Here is a 16,455-nt window from a genome sequence, read left to right as displayed (position 1 = left end):
CATCAAAATCAGCATCTTCTGTGAAAGACTCCTCCAGGGAGTCCAAGTGATTCCTCTTGCACTTCTTTGCAGGAACTTCCTCAGGGGGGATGATCTGGAGAAGCATCCAAAGAGGAAACCACCAAAGTGGGTGTATCCTGGGACTTTTGTGCCTTCTGTCCCAAGGATGATAAGGATGGCAACTCAGGTTGAGGGGAAGTAGACAGTCCTGACAAGGATGGCAAAGAGTGTGAATCACCAATGGACAAGGCCTTCTCCATGATTCAAAAGACTGACCCCCCCATAGAGGGATGGAAGCTCAGAACCTAAATAGACTCCTTCAGAACTGGGGTCACACCCCACACCAAGGAGGTGGCCCTTGAAACATAAGCCTGGATCAATGCTACAAATGTCGAAGCACCACGGGACATGGACAGCTCTGAAACTAGGGAAACTGATCCATGTACCTCAGACCCAACCAGAAAGCCTCGACCCCGGGAGCCCTCCAGTGCCAAAAACTCAAAGGAGCTCAAGGCAGCTCTTAGAACCAGAGAAGAGGATGCTACCACAACCCAGACAGTCAAAACCGGGAGTGTCGGAACCAAGGGCTCCAAAGACTCAACTGGAGTTGGAGGAGGAGGAATTAGAGGTGTCATACATTGGCTACTTCTGACTCCAGTGTGGCTAGGAACCGAGGACAATCCCCTCTCCATCAGAAGCTGATCCGCCAGTCTCAAAATGTCAGCTTCTGAGAGACTATTAGTAGATCAGATTGAGGCAGTCAAAGGAGAATTAGGGGGCCTCACTTTGAGAAAGGGACTTGGTGGCCTGTCTTTAAAGGGATCTAAGGTGGGTAGGTATCTTGTCCTAGGAAGTGGAAGCAGCTGTGACTGTTTTGGCACCGAAGGTACTGTGGATATCAAAGAAGTTGCTGTTGGCTCGAATACAGTCTTGGGTGTCGAGTCAGATAAACCTTCCTGGAGCCGAAGAGCTCCATCTTGGATAGTTCTAATGTACTAAGAAGCGAAGAAGGTCTTTTCTTGGTGGAGGAAGAAGAGGAGGAGAATGACAATGTGCTAGCTGCAGTCCTAGACCCAGAAATGGCCTCTTCAAAAACAGATTTGAGGAGTCCCTTCAAGATAAGTTTATTTTTCTGCTCAGTAAGGGTATGAGTGGAGAACCTGTGACAGACTAAGAAATTTTCATGAAGATGTAGTTTCCCCAGACAGTATAGACATAAGATATGCCAGTCAAAATTGGGCATCTTACCTTGGCACTGCTGGCAACTTTTGAAACTGGAGGTGCCTTTTGAAGATTTGACTTGGGAGAGTTGTTTTCCTGCCATAACAAAAAACGGCTGAAACACACACACACACACACACACACACACACACACACACACACACACACACACACACGGATAGAAGAAAGAGATATAGTGATGAAGATTTTTTTAATCAATTAAAAGGGACAGAAAAGAAAATAGCAACAATGGTAATTTAGGAATACCTAAAAAAGGAAAGAACTGTAGCAATGATAGTACTTAAAGAGACTACCAATGGTAGAAAGAAGAAGAGAAAATAAACACACTCACGCAAAACTATGAGAGGAGTAGGTAGACAGAAAGAAAACTGAAGAAGAAAGTTAAGCAAAAATATGGAGAGAAGAGTTTTAATAGAGATAAACTTACTTTAGAATCAGCCAAGGCTTGAAAGAAGAGCAAACACGTCGTACCTACGAAGTGGCAAACGAGAGGTAATTCTGAGAGGAGCATTATGGGTAGTGCCTGAGAGTTTGGAAGGTGCGAGCTGGAGTAAATGGACGAGTTGGTTCAGAGGCTCAGAACTGAGCCCACTCTCAAGGATTGAGTGAAGATCGACAACATCAGATCAGTTGCTGCAAATAATATTTATAAATACAAAGTTTAAACCTTGGAGCCAATATATTTTATCAATAGGAGGGATAAAAGAGAAAAAGGATACTATGATGGTATTTACCAATGGAAAAGGAAAGATTAGAAGCCCCATTGCAGAAAGCAGGTGAAGTCCTTTTCTTACTAAAGGCACATGGACATTTATAACCTGTCGAGAGTTAAACTGGATTATTATGCCACTTTGTGAAAGATTTATGACACTAACTTGGTTAAAGTGGATCAATAAAATGGCCTGAGTCAATTAAGTGGATTATTAAAATTAGACAACAGTGACTGGTTAGTTAAGGGCTCAAATCAAGGACATATAAGATGCTGAACATAACTAAAAATGCACTGTCAGTAAGACTGAAGTTTGTTGATGATGAGCAAGTAGGGAGGCAGGTCTGTGGCATGATGAACAGCCACAAAGATGGAGAAGTTTTCATTCTTCACTTAGAAGCATCACCATAGCTATTTATTTTTGCCAGAAATGCTTGCTAAAATATTATTCCTGGCAATGGATTAAGCAAGGAGGAGATGTTCTGTGTTTTAAAGGGGAATGGAATACACATTTTCTGGGGTTGTATATTCTAAAAGGGAATTACAAAGATAATTAGATAATTTGCTGGGATTGTATTTGGGTGTGATCTTTTTCTTCAGGGATTCGGGAAGTATATGGGAAGGGCAAGAGTCTCTACTATATAATGCATGTCTTCTCTGGGTAAACCTATTATTAGCAAAAAAGAGTATCTCGAGTAATTGGAAAGCAGAGGCTATACCAGATGTAAGAGAATTAATAACTTTAGTTGATGAGGTGATGGAAGATGAAGAGCAGTTAGATGTTCAAGGTAATAGACAAAAATGTATGAATTAATGGTTGCCCTGGTTATAATATTTAGCTGACATGAGGAAATATTGGGCAGGTTTAACTGTTTCTATATGAATAGAAGATGTAAAATGACTACAAGTATTGGAATATGTAATTATCTGAATTGCTGAAATATAAACTGGGGAACACTGATTACAAGAAGATGGAAGGATAACTTTTGTTTGCTTTTATTTTATCCCTTTTCTGCTTGTTTTCTTTGATTTTGGTATTTATAAACCAATTTGCATATATGTTAATATTTTGAATAGTTGAGTACAATGCTCATTTATTTAATATTTAAAGCCATGAAAGGTGTAATTAAAGTGGTTTAAAAAGATGATTAAAAAAGAAAATTCCAGGCTTAAAGCTCCATTTATGATTATGGACTTTTTTGTTCTTTTATATTTTGTTAATTAAGTCCTGTGAACTCAGTGTCCTTTTCTGAATGCGACAAAACTTACTATATATATACATAATACAACAATTTGTGGTCTGCAAAGTAAAAAATGGTTATGTCATATGAAATGGTAGCATTTAAAAAGTGTTATTAGACAGCATGTAGTTCTCTAGAAAAGGCTATAATACATTGCTTGGAAGAGTCTTGGCTCCTTATTTTACCCAAAATGCTCATTGTAAAGATGGCATAGAGGGGTTGGTTGTCCGGCTCTCCAAGAGTGCCTCTTTGCCCTGTTGACAATATCGTCAAGTCCAGGCCACTAAACTGGAACGGCATAATGATATCACTTTTCCTGCACCAGTCTATGCGACATGGAAATATTATGCTCTTTAAACTCATCTTTGTTATCCATTTCTAGACAGCTGCGGTCTCCATAACCTGCAGTTAACTGTCTGCAATGACACTGGATTACACCAATTGTCCAGTTTATAATAATCAAGTATTCTAAAGAACTGTAACAAATACCTGCACTGAAATTCAGATGCCTGTCTACAGTAATTATGCTGCACACAGGACATATGTTTTTGACTTTATGTATTATACATTCAGATATATATTTATTTTTACTTATTTAAAACAAAAGAATCACGATAAAAGTAAACATATGGCTGCAACGTTTCTTGATTTTTCCAAAGAGTTTAATACTGTTGAACATACCAAAATGATCAACAAACTCAGAGCCATTTGGCCATCATATCACTGCTCTAAAATGATTCACTAATCACCAAGATGAAGCAGTTTCATTTCAGAATATTCCATCCCTATAGTAACTCTCCACAACTGGAGTCCCCAAGGATTGATACTGCGAACACTTCTCTTTTCACTGACTGTAACTGAAAATGAACTTACATACAATGGTGCACAGTTAATTTAATATAAAAATAATTCAGCATGTCTTCATTGTGCAAATATAAAAAAAAAATGAACTTATTAATGGGATTGGTTTGATACACTAAAAGACTGGGTCAGTTTGAATAAGTTTATACTGAAAGGACAACAAGCAAAACAAAAATGTTTTATTTAGGTCAACACATATAAACTTAAATCTCTCCACTACACCATGACTGAAAAGTTATGAGCAACTCATGTCCAAATAAACAAGTAGATACCTAGAAGTATTTATACATTCTAACAGGCAATGAACTTTCCTTCAGGGAGCATGAACATAATATAAAGAAGCAAGTTGTAAGCCTTGAAAAGCAACATAAAATAAAACAGTCCGACAACAGACTTGAGAATCATACTAGCCAGTGAATTACTCAGTTCCAATGTAAACTGTACTTTGTGTCTGTAAGGTAAACACCTTAACTATTATGCCAAGCCTCCCTCAAAGTTGAAACTGTCCTGTGCGACTATCAAACTCACAACTTTCAGATTATGAGACTGTCATGCTACCTACTGGGCTAACAAGGTGTGAAAATAAAAGGACTCACCCAACATGAGGCACGAACCCACAACCCTGAGATTAAGAGTCTCATGCTTTACCAATTGAGCTAGCCAGGCTTCTAAAATTTTCATTTTCCCTTTTCCTTAGATTCATGTTTCATCAGTTCATAACTAATTACTACACTAACTTTCTTAATAGGTCATTCTTAGCCTAACCAATTTCCCCCGCTAAGGTGAGAATCAAACACTGTACCTTCTGTCTACGAGTCAAACACCTTAACCATTATACCAAGCCTAGTCATACAATCCAGAGTTTAGTAGGTGGGACTTCATTCATTTAGAAACAATTACATGACAGAACATATTCCCTTTTCAACTCACCTTAACAATTTGCCACATTTGTCTAGACTCTTACTGTGACAGAAAATGAGCAGGAATCTAAAATTTTCCAAACAAAACCTTTTTCATATCCCTACAACTCTCTCAGAAACTGTAGCTCAAGCATCATTTTTTTCTCATCATATACTGGAAAAATTTCCTTTCCACAAAAGGTAAAAATAAAGGATATTAGCACATTTCACTGGTGCAGTTCATATTCCAAGCCTCCCAGGAGCGGCCTTAGGTCAGCTGGTGCCCTAAGCAAAAGGGCTCCATGGTGCCCCCCCACCACACCACCCTGTGCCCCCATCCTGTTCTACCTACACCAAAAAAATGCTGGAAAAGTGTCCCTACTAGAGTGGCACCCTAGGCGGCTGCCTAGTTGGCCTATGCCTAAGGCCGGCTATGAAGCCTCCACAAGCAACTGGGAAGGAAGAATGCAAAGACCTAATGTTCAGTGTACAGACATGCTTTTTACAGTGCTCAGTGTGAGGTGTGTCCAGATCTCATTGGCTGAGACACATCAAAAGGCAATTGGCCTGTCTGCTTACATCTTAATTTGCATGTTGAAGCCATTGCACCAATCAAAAGTGAGAAAATCCTGCCTGGGAACCTTCCCTTTAACACAGATTAACAGCAGTGGTAAAAGTGTTAAAGTACAGTTGTGTAAAATCTTACCATAATGGTAGATGTCCTTGCCTTCATTGCTGCAGTATTCTTAACATATGGGGATTTCCTGCTGTAGAAGCCTGAGGTCTGGCCAGTCTACCAAATATTCCTGTTGCTTTAAAGGTATGCCGAACATCACCCACATGCTCCTTGCGTAGCATAAGGCATAAAGGTGAAGTTCAGGCGTACCATAGTCAGAACTGATTACCTCTTAGGTTCCTAGTGGGGCAATCTGTACACCCAGGAAGACAAAGGACTAAGTGGAAGTAGGAAGGGAGGGAGTGAATACTGCAGCAGTGAAGGCAAGGATATCGACCGTTATGGCAAGATTTTACACAGCTGTACTATGTCCTTACATTCACTGCTGCAGTAATCTTAACATATGGGAGAGTGCCAAAGCTCAAGGGGAAACAAGGGAGGGGGAAGGAGCAGAAGAGTCCCTATAAAGCCATGAAGAATGGCACTAGCAGAACCAGACCTAGCTCTAGAGATACCACTCAACTTGTAGTGCTTGGTAAACGTATGCACAGAAGTCCAGGTAGCTGCTTCAAGAACAGAATTAGTATCTAAGCCCATGAAAAAAAGCACCAGAAGAAACCACAGCTCTAACAGAATGAGCCTTGACTGAAGAGGGAAGGCTCTTCCCATGAAAAGTGTATCAAAAAGAAGCAGCTTTAGAAATCCAAGAAGAAATAGTTTGCTTGGATACAGCAAGTCACAAAGATCTAGGATGAAAAAAAACAAATAACTGATCAGATTTTCTAATAGTCTTATCCAAATAAACTTTGAGTTGCCTATGCACGTCCAAAGTATTCAGCACCATCTCACCGCCAGTTTTCAGAGGGGAAAAATGTAGGCAGATTAATAGACTAACTAAGTGATAGATCATTAACCATCTTAGGTATAAAAGAAGGGTTAGTGCGCAAGGACACTCTGTCTTCATGAAAGATCAAAACAGAAGTATAAGTCTCCTTTCAGGCCCCCGAGCTGGCGGAAAACAATACTCAAGCCGCTGAATCACTTACAAATGCCTTCTACCAGTTCAGTGCAAACTTCTCCCCCCTCCCAAAGGATCTATCTATACCAAGCGGCAGCCCCCCAAACATCTCCAGCCAAAAAGAGAAAACTGCTCTCTCAAAAAAAAAAAACACAGCATCCATGGGACCTAATGGTGTCCCCGGCTGTGTGCTCCACCGAATGATACCTTGGGGATACCACCAGGGGTGGCACACAACTGTGGTCCCACTTCACTCAACAAAGTGTGCCCTCCACAGACCCCTGGAATTACCCGCCCAGTTTAGCTTGAGCCTTATTCTGCAAAAGCCATGAGAGGAGGATCATAACGGACCTCATAAATGACATGGGAATTCGCGAGACTTTGGACCAGTTTGGCTTTTTTATTTTGTCAAAGGCAGATCATGCCTTTAAACTTGGTTTTTTTTTTTCAAAACAGTCACCAAAGCAATTGATGAGGAAAGGCAGTCCATACAGCCCCTACCTATCTGGCTAAGGCCTTTTTGATACAATACCCCATTCGGGTATCATTGAAAAACTCATCAACCAATGTTAACCCATACATCACAAGATGGGTTGCAAACTGGTACAGGGGGGGAAACAAACTCAGCAGGTTGATAGTAGTCTGTATAAGCCATAAAGGCCTGTAACTCAGACATCCATCTGGCAGAAGTAAGAACTAACAAAAGAACAGTCTTCCAGGAACAATGCTGCAAGGAAGCTGAAGAAGCAGGCTCAAAATGAGCCTGAGTCAACATCTCCAAAACAAAATTAAGATCCCAGGGAGGTCTAATACTAAGGATGTCTTTATAAATTGTTTCCCCCTCAAATCTAGAATCTAAAGAAGGAGAAAAGGGCAGACAAGCAGAGACAGCTGATAAGTGGGCCTTAACAGAAGAATAGGCCAAACCAGCACTGACCAACTCATACAAATAAGAAAGAACCAAAAGAACATCCACAGTAAGTGGGTCCAGGTTATGAGAGAGACACCAAATAGAAAACCTCTTTCATTTGGATAAGTAGAATTTCCAAGTAGTAGGTTTCCTGGCCTCCTACAGGACTTACAGCAAAGAAGTCAGCAAACAGGCAAATGTAGTTACTGAAGAATGAAAATGCATTCAACTGTCAGAAAAGAGATGCAGGTGAACAGACTGATGGTGAAAAAGATCCATTTGGACTGGTTGCAAAGAAGTTCTGGCTATGGTAGGCCTGAACATCACCTTTATGCCCTACGCTATGCAAGGAGCATTTGGGTGACATTTGGTGTACCTTTAAAATAGCAGTCTTTGTTAGACTGGCCAGATTCTGGGCTTCCATGGCAGGGAATCCCATATGTTAAGAATACTGCAGCAGTAAGGACATCTATGTATTTCCATTAAGTACATGATGCTTTATCTAGACTTTATTAGATCCACCGAAGAAACAAAGAGATGACAGAAAGCTCTGAAGAACGATACAAATAATACTTAAAGAAGGGAGAGACTATTACCACCGCTGTTTTTTGTATTTTGGTGAACTATCACAGCTGGACAGATGAGTAGGGTCCTAAAACTATTTTTCCAGTATTTGTCTCTGTAATAGTGGGAATTTTAACTGGTATAATTTCTAACATCCATTTCATACTCTAAAAATAAAACATTTTCTGGATAACCAGCGGATCACCCTAACAAAGGATGTCACAAAAAGATTTGATTACTTATACTAACAGTGTAAATTTCTCTGTAAAAGAGGAAATCATGAGCAGGTTTACTTTTCTATCGGTGCTTTTTAATCATTCTTGTTCAGGCCATATTTACTTACTATATTTCACGTTCATCCTCAGATTCCCCATAAAAGCAGGAACCAAGCTTAAATACACACACAGAGCATTTCTATAACAGAAGCACTATAAATCAACAGGAACTCTCTTCCAGGCTCTACTCAGCTTCAATCCAGGTCACTCAAGCAAAGGACTCTTTACATCTATGGTTCTAAACCATTTAACAAAATTAAATAAACAAACAAAACAAATAATCAACTGTGTACTACAAACAAACAAATAAATAAATAATATTTAAAACATATACAAGTCCAGATGCACATATATATAACTTATTATTTGACTCTGTTACTTACAAGATACGTAGGTTATAACTTATCTTTTGATACAACTAGTCAGAGACATGCACAGATGCATACATGTAGTTTATTCTTTGACCCTGTTTCTAACACATACATTCAGAGACAGTTTATTTTTTGACTTAATTAATACTTTTCTGTCATCTGCATGTATTTTTTCTAAGGCTATAGCTGAAAAGAGCTCACTAAACAGGCCATTTACATGATGAGCAAATAAATAAACAAACATAGCGTTGTAACACATTATTTCTTTTGTATACATATTTAAGGATATACCAGCTGTATATTTGATAAATATTTCCAATCACCCATCCAAAAAACTGGAGGAGTTCACAGCCTGTTACTAGGGATTCAATGACCCCCTTGTACTCCCACAGCACGTTACTTAAGGCCAGGCTTTATTCAACCTGCTCCAAGATTGATAACAATACAGTACGAGTTAATCATTGTATATGAGCAAATCAGTTAAAAGGATGGTCAAATAATATAGGAGGACCAGTCAAGTTCCTTTTTTTAAAAAAATGAAGAGGCTTTCAGTGTAGTACATACAGCAGTGACCTTAGGTCAACTGGTGCCCTAGGCAAAAGGGCTTCATGGTGTCCCCCCACCACACCACCTGGTGCCCCTATCCTGGTTTACCTACACCAAATAAACACTGAAAAAGCACCCCTGCTAGAGCGGTGCCCTAGGCGGCCATCTAGTTGGCCTATGCCTAAGGCCGGCTATGAGTACATGGACAGTCAACTTCCTAGTTCAAAAGCAGATGGAAAAAGGCACTGGTATAGCACAGAAATTTGAAATGATGGCTCCCAAACCTCATACTATATAGCTTGTCTGCTCATGAAAAATATGTGTCTCAATATGGTTACTCACACTAGAGAGAAGCACAAACCAACCAGACTGAATTGTCATGACTTGAGGATGATACCTTTTATCCTTTCACACCACATGTATCCCAGACTGGGAGTTGACATAAGCGTGGCTACCCCAGATGTAACAGTGAAGATGGTGCTCCTCTGACAGTGTGGCTCTTATACAAATTAGGAAACAACAGGAAAAGCACAGCTACGAAGCTGCTAACTGAGTCATACTTTATTCAGGGAGGAAACTTATAAAAGCCCAATATATTGATAAAGAATATGACATTTAATAAATACATTCCATGTAGGCCCAGTGAAATTCAGATTACACTGTAATGAGAATTTCAACTGGTCAGGATGAGTACAATGCAATCATATGGGGTTCACTTCTGTTTAAAAAAATTACCTACTTTATGTGCTACTAAAGTTCAACAATGTTACGCTCTCAACCTCATCACTATTCTTTCACGGTTTTGATCTGCACCCTTAAACTGCATTATCCATTTCTGAATTAAAAGCAGAAGAATTACATAAGCTCCAGTCCTACAGTTTGCTACCCCCCTTCTACAGAATCAAGTCATACCTTACTAACACCACCAGACAATTGCTAGGACTCACCTTTTGTCTACTGTATTATATGCTTCTCCTACATTCACAAACCTTAAAAAGATCTGACCTTAATAAACGAGGCCTATTACCACAAAATCACCAAAATTGCCGCAAACCTTCCACATAGATCCCATCACTGTGTTGCTCTGCATCAACTAAATTGGCCAGAACTTCCCAACCTCCTATCCCTCAATCAACTTACAGTCATAAATACCACCATCTACCAGCCTCATAACTGCCCTGCTCTCAAAAAAATCTGGTGCAAACCTACTCCAATAACAGAACCTTAAGATCTTCTGATAAATTCCTGCTAAAAGTTACTAAATCCAACAGTTTTGGTAATTCTCTGTATTGTAACCAGATCACTAAGACATAGAATTCCATTTCTCAGCATATTCTTAATGCCAGAAACCCCTCATGTTTAAACGCTTACTCAAGATGTACTTAAATGATAACTGGATCCGACATCCCCAGGGTGACTTTAACATCACTACTAATGCTCTAATTTCCTATCTTTTCACTAATATCGCTTGTCCTATCCCTAAACCACATAGGTCCTTTGTACCCCCACACTTCCTTATCACCCCACATCTCTTCTGACTATCCTCTAACTAATTACAACACTTATACTCACGTGTCTTACTGAACATTTACAGACTATCATACTGTACATGTTCCATAAAGTGTAGTTATCTGCTTTTATATAATCGACAAATGCTTTTGAAATTTTACTCAACAGGCACACTGTAATATGCCATCTGTTTTGTATTTCTCTAAATTTACATGTACTTTGCTTACATAATTGTATTTTTTTTTTATTCTAATGCTTTTGTGATATTATATTGCACCTTGTTATATAATGCTGTAATTTCTAACTTGTACTTGGAGCTTTTCTTCCCATGCCTCCACTAAAAATGGGCTACTAGCCAAGTTGACCTCCCCGGTAAACAAATGCCACATAAAATAAATACTTCACAATAAAAAATTCTACTGCTTTTACCTTTATCCCCAACCCCTATATCCACACCCTGAATTTTTGAAGTTAAACCCCTGCTAGTACACCTACTTATCTTATGTTGCATTCTGTGCTCCTTTCGACAATGCAGTGTTAATCCTTCAGTATAATGTCCATAAAATAAAATACACCTGCCAGCTTTTTTTTTTTTTTTTTTTTCAGGAAAAAGGCATATTGTTTTCATACTGTTACTTCTGTTCAAAACAACTTTTTTCAGTGAAAGAAAATGTCTCACACCTAACTGACCCCAAAGGAGACTTGGCTTTAGACCTTCTGTTAACACGCTAACCCTGAAATGAGCTCATCATTGCACTGTTCTCCAGTCTGAACACATATCTTCATTACTTACAACTAAACAGCAAACTAAGACATTTTAAATTAATTGCTATTTGTCACCACACAATATTAACTATTGCTATTTGAACCTAAAGGAAGAGTGTTGCCAGTTTTGAGCTCTCTCACTAAACATATATAAATAACCTTCTCTGAGATACTGTGTCAAGAAAAAAAAGAATGTATTTAGCACTTCTGTCCTGAAAGGTATGTCTTCAGTTGTGCAAAATTTACGTCTAATAAATAACCTTGGGTCTTGAGTAAGTGTGTTGCAATTCAAAGGTAAGGAAATCTCCCTCAAATGCTAGGGTCCAGAATTCAAATTCATAGCAGTTCAGACTGGAAGTGTTAAGAAGAAGAATATTATAGTGATTAATGCATTGGGTTTCCAAACTGGAGACCAACATTATAAATCCATCAGTCCCTCACTCGCAATTCTTATTGCATAGCTCTTCATACTGTGCTTTGGCACAGTCTCATGAAAGATTGGTCCTCTGTACTAGGCCTGCCTTTTAACTAAATTAAAAGATTTACCACATAAGTAGACTTTATAAAAGTTTGATTCAAAATACTTGAAATATATTTACAGGACAAGAGTCGCATCAAAGATCGCTGACTCGTGTATCTGAAAGTGCCAGTGTGTTGACATGAAATATTTTGCACAGACATTTCTTCATCATATTTTGATGTGAGCAGTGACATTTTTTTTTAGTTCTTGATAGTTACTTGGTATTTAAATTACCAAATTGCATTTAGTACACAGCCAGGCTTTTACTTGAGCTGGTTTACGCTACAGAATCACGAGAAGATGTTAACACTTTAAGGAAATCAATGAAAAAAAATGCATCATGAAAGGATACAGTAATCTGCAGAAGCAAAGCGATATTTGTGGCTATATTGAATAATTTATTCTATATGTAAAATTATATGTTGACATTTTCTCTTTGTTTTAGGGAATTTACCATTGCCACTTTATAAATACTTGGTAAAACAAGATTGTGCTACCTAAAACTAATTTCTCATTTGTACTTTGAAATTAGCTGTCAGAATAAATCATAATATTGTATCCAGTACTATTTTGGAGGGGACTTTTGGTAAATTTGCCTCCAATTATTGGATATAACACTCCTTTGGGATGTTCCTCACTAGACAAACTAAACAACTAGAAGGACCCCAGATGTTTCTAACTAAGATCACTGGCTTAAAAACTCTAAGCTACAAGAAAAGACTGGAAGCACTGTCCCTTTATTTGGTATCTTACACATTCCTGAGGAGAGATCTAGGTCTTGCCTTCTGCATTATTAAGGGACCCAATGGTCGTGGATCTGTCATATGTATACAAATCAAACATCTCCACAAATACTAGAAACAGGAAATGAATAATCAAAATCCTTACAGTGACAATCACAACACAATGTTCTAGCACTGGTTTGTAATGTGTATCGTTACTGAGCTACATGGGAAGAAGGAATTCAATTCTCAAACTTATAGAAAGAAACCTGAAAAAAGTGGCAGCAAGCATTACAAAAATAAGCTGTTTAACCAGGGATCTAAATCTTCGCAAGCGGATAAATTAAATATGGTAGAGAGATAGGTTGATTACATAGTATTTCTTTCCATTTCTGGAATTAAGTCCCTTTTCAAATCAAGAAGTGATACACTACTGTCCTTCAGATGGGGCTAGGATGATTGACTGAGCATCTACAAATTTACCCTGGGTTTGACTAGGCTATTCCTCCTCCAGACAGGAAGTATGGTCTAAGGGTAAGTACTGGCAAGGTACAAGTGGTCGCAATATTAAATTTGCTTTGAATTTCCCAATATCCCAAGACTGTCTTGAAACCTGGTGCTAACATATTAACAAACACAGCAATTATAAATCTGTACTGCAGTTTTTACATACAGGATCCTAACTCTGAAAACATCTAGGACTTTGTCCACAGATTTTAAATGCAGCCATTTACTGAATTAGCACATAAATATGGTACATTTACTTTCCCTTTCATTGAAAAAATATATCTAAGGTCAAGAGAAAGAGTGTATGAGTTACTCCTCGGTCTCCTTCCCAGCTGCTGTGTGCTCCTGACTCGGTATTATTTTCAAAGCTCTTTCTATCCTGTACCCTGCAATAAAGGACCTGCCTGACTACTAAGGATTCCCTCATCTACCTCCAGCCTGCCAACTTGGACCTTCCTTTTCTGCTATCCCAGTACTTTTCACCTCTTTGAACAGTATTTTGCAAACTGTCTATCCTGTACCCTGCAATAAGGGACCTGCCTGACTACTAAGGATTCCCTCATCTACCTCCAGCCTGCCAACTTGGACCTTCCTTTTCTGCTATCCCAGTACTTTTCACCTCTTTGAACAGTATTTTGCAAACTTTCTATCCTGTACCCTGCAATAAGGGACCTGCCTGACTACTAAGGATTCCCTCATCTACCCCCAGCCTGCCAACTTGGATCTTCCTTTTCTGCTATCCCAGTACTTTTCACCTCTTTGAACAGTATTTTGAAAACTTTCTATCCTGTACCCTGCAATAAGGGACCTGCCTAACTACTAAGGATTGCCTCATCTACCTCCAGCCTGTCAACTTGGACCTTCCTTTTCTGCTATCTCAGTACTTTTCACCTCTTTGAACAGTATTTTGCAAACTTTCTATCCTGTACCCTGCAATAAGGGACCTGCCTGACTACTAAGGATTGCCTCATCTACCTCCAGCCTGTCAACTTGAACCTTCCTTTTCTGCTATCCCAGTACTTTTCACCTCTTTGAACAGTATTTTGCAAACTTTCTATCCTGTACCCTGCAATAAGGGACCTGCCTGACTACTAAGGATTCCCTCATCTACCTCCAGCCTGCCAACTTGGACCTTCCTTTTCTGCTATCCCAGTACTTTTCACCTCTTTTAACAGTATTTTGCAAAGTATGTATTATCATTGCCCCTGCTGAAAGCAAATCTGTGTTTGTTTTGTTCGTTCATTTTGTAAAACCCTATTAACTGACTGTTAGACCCGAGTCAGGAAAGCCAGTAGCCAGACCCCTCCCTAGGACCATTATTATCTATATACTGTTCCCCTGCTGTTTAGTTTACTTCCCTACTAGCTATACTTCTGCACTTTGTCACCTGTTGTTATACCAACTCTGACCATTAGGTGGCAGCCTAACCCAGCCTTGACCCCTTACTCTCTTTTCAATTTTACTAGCTTTGGCTCATTACATTCTTTCCTTTTCTTCCCTTGCCCTACTACCTAGTTACTCCCCTAATCTCTCTCTCGCTGCTCCTTCTCTGCACTCTTCTCATCCCCTACCCTCAGCGGACTAGTAATTTCCTTACTCTGCCCTCCTCACTACCTTTAGTCTTCCATCTTACCTGTTCCACTGTAACCTACTTACCTGCTCCACCTGCTCTCTCTGGGTTGTTACTGCTTACTGATTGTCTCCTGCTCTACTTGCTCTGACCCGCTCCATTCGCCCTACGGGCTCACTCCGCTCCCCTACCCTACCCCCAATTCCCACCCACCCCCAGTACTCTTTAACTTATACCTATCAAGCCACACCCTCTATTCCACTTAACCTATCAACTACTCCCCTTATCACCCTCCTTAATCATCTTCACACTACTGCAAATTACTATACCACTCCTCTTCACCTTAACTTCATATCTACTCTCCCTCAAACCTCCTCTAACTAATCAACCATTCTATTAATCTTTTTTTCACTACATAATTATTCACTTTACCTGCCTTACAACATACTTAATCTTTCTACCACACTATTACAACATGGCCTATGTACATACACCTATCCCCAAAAACTCTCTTCTCTCTTCATCTTCATTAATATTCCTTATCGTAACTTATACCCTTACCTACTATGAACATTACTCTCTGGTCTTTAAAGTACCCCCTCCACAGCAAACACTACCAATTACACATCCCAACTCTCTCTCTCATAGTAACATAACCTTTACTTCAACATACCTACTTCCTAGGTTTCACAGAAGTACACACATTACTTACTTCCCCTACAAGATAAGTTTACCCAAATACCATAAAATTATAAAAACTGCAATGATACAGTCCTCAAACCTTCTAATAGGCAGAGACATTCATCCTAATCCTGGCCCAATTCCACATACTGACAATCTACAAAAGCAATCAATCATTGATGCTTCCTCCTCTATAACATTAGGAAACTCACTCAAAATAGCTCAACTCAATATCCGTAGTATCAATAACAAAATTAGCCAACTGCATGCTCTTTTACAAGTTCATGCATTTGATATCCTTTGCCTAACTGAAACTTGGTTAAAACCCTCTACTCATAACCTAGAAATAACCCCATCTGGATATAACATCCTAAGATCCGACCGTACATCCAAAAAAGGAGGAGGTGTAGCCATCTTGCATAAATCTGAACTTCTTGTTTCACCCATTAATATGTTATTACCCTCTAATACCAATGCTGAAACTATTACTGTCAAACTTCAAATTAATAGAGCTAAATCTATCTATATAATCTGCTCCTACATCCCTCCAGGAAACAATATTACCACTCTTGAAAATATTTTTAGCAGCTTATCTACTCTCCTACCTCAAGAAACTATAGTACTTGGCGATTTTAACATAGACTGGACCACATGTAACTCCCCTAATCCAAACACCCACATAAACCTATTTGGCTTCACTCAAATTATAAACTTCCCCACAAGATTCCATAAACCTAGTAAAAAGGAAACTATTCTCGATTGGATCCTTATAAACAGTCATCCTGATACTTATAAAGTAGGAACTCTCCCTGACGACATTAGTGATCATGTTCTAACCTTCATAATAAAGCAAAAGAAATACAGCTCTA

At 39.1% G+C, this 16,455-nt stretch overlaps 1 protein-coding gene and 1 non-coding gene across 2 annotated transcripts in view; both read right to left on the bottom strand.

The window, feature by feature from the left end:
• LOC122787322 (hepatocyte nuclear factor 6-like) overlaps positions 1-16,455 on the bottom strand; it is a 347,677-nt gene that overhangs the window by 235,638 nt on the left and 95,584 nt on the right. The gene's annotated exons all lie outside the window — the stretch shown is intronic.
• TRNAK-CUU lies at positions 4,647-4,719 on the bottom strand. Its single transcript has one exon. It is a non-coding gene; the product is annotated as a tRNA-Lys (tRNA).

The sequence above is a fragment of the Protopterus annectens genome, chromosome 13.part0, assembly GCF_019279795.1.
Source record: "Protopterus annectens isolate FY-2018-M chromosome 13.part0, PAN1.0, whole genome shotgun sequence".
NCBI lineage: Eukaryota > Metazoa > Chordata > Ceratodontiformes > Protopteridae > Protopterus > Protopterus annectens.
Note: the sequence above shows the minus strand (reverse complement) of the source record. Positions and strands in the feature narration are given on the sequence as shown.